At 34.3% G+C, this 1,337-nt stretch overlaps 1 long non-coding RNA gene across 1 annotated transcript; it reads right to left on the minus strand.

Moving 5' to 3' along the window:
• Nucleotides 1-486: 486 nt before the first annotated feature.
• LOC136484414 (uncharacterized) lies at nt 487-841 on the minus strand. The gene is made up of 3 exons (XR_010765936.1): nt 807-841; nt 628-720; nt 487-535 (listed from the first exon to the last, which is right to left on the minus strand). It is a non-coding gene; the product is annotated as an uncharacterized lncRNA (long non-coding RNA).
• Nucleotides 842-1,337: the final 496 nt, after the last annotated feature.

Raw genomic sequence — 1,337 nt, forward strand, 5'->3', positions numbered from 1 at the left:
AGGCGGCTCACTCTGTGTGCCGCCTGTGTAATTATTTTTTTTATTTCAAATTTTAATATTTGCCTCCACACTGTACTATATTTGTCACATATATATATATATATATATATATATATATATATATATATATATATATATATATATATATATATATATATATATATATATATATATATATATATATATATATATAAGATATGCAAACATGAACCATAAAATTGCATCATACATACAACACATATAAATATTACAGATGTGTACACATGAAATCAAACATCAAGCATAAAATTACATATAATACACGTCATTTCATGTTATGAGTTCAACCATTTGGTGTTTACATGTCATTTCGTTTCAAGTTTAGACCTGCTAGGTCTGTCAGCGCTCTAAATCTTTCACTTGCTAAATCACCGGCTTCATAAAAATATGATCCGGTACTTGGAATTATTTCTCTCATAATAAAACCGCACAAGTCTGCTACTATATCTTCCATAGTTTTTGGAGTGAATGGCACGTCCTTTCCTTTGCTTCTCGGCTGGAAACAAAGTTTAAAAGCATCATTGACACATGTCCAATATTAATATTTCCAACTTTAATGAGAAAACTTCATACATAGATATTTTTTACCATATTTTTGTCCCTGACGTATCGTCCCCGCTGCCTTATGAACTCACACACATAGTATCCACAGTAGACCGATCCAGGTGGTTGCTTGTGGCACTATGTAATTAATGAGCAAAAGATTAAACTAAAATTGTCATGCCTTGTGTATTATTTATATGATGATATGTGTTCGGACAACTTACCGGATAATGGTGTTGTATCGTCAATGGCACACTAGGATCTGAGCGGGCGGCGTCGACCGGTCCTTTTTGCTTCTTATAAAACCGCCATGCCCTGTAGATATCGAATATAAAACACTATAGTTATTTAGAAACTCTAATTCATATAAGTACGGATGTGGTTGCATGTTGGCTCACCTTTCTAAATGAATCAGGAATGTTTGATACGACTGAGGAGGATAATGTAAGGAGTCTAGGACAAGCACCTTCCCTTTGAATGGATAAATATAAAAAACAATCCAATGGTCACTGCATGAATAAACGAGTGAGCGACACATGTACTTAGGGTTAACACGATAATTTGAAGTACGTATACGAGGTCACGCTTATCCAAAGTTGTAGGGTGCCAATATAAAATCCCTGTACTTATATCTCAGCATTGCTCTACCGAGATAGAGGGCATATTTGTCCTCGTATTTTCGTTGCAATTCCTTTACAGCTTCTGCAACTTGTTCTGGTGTTTTGTCCTTCTCTATCTTTGCTCTATCTTCATTT

This window comes from Miscanthus floridulus, chromosome 9 (assembly GCF_019320115.1).
Source record: "Miscanthus floridulus cultivar M001 chromosome 9, ASM1932011v1, whole genome shotgun sequence".
NCBI lineage: Eukaryota > Viridiplantae > Streptophyta > Magnoliopsida > Poales > Poaceae > Miscanthus > Miscanthus floridulus.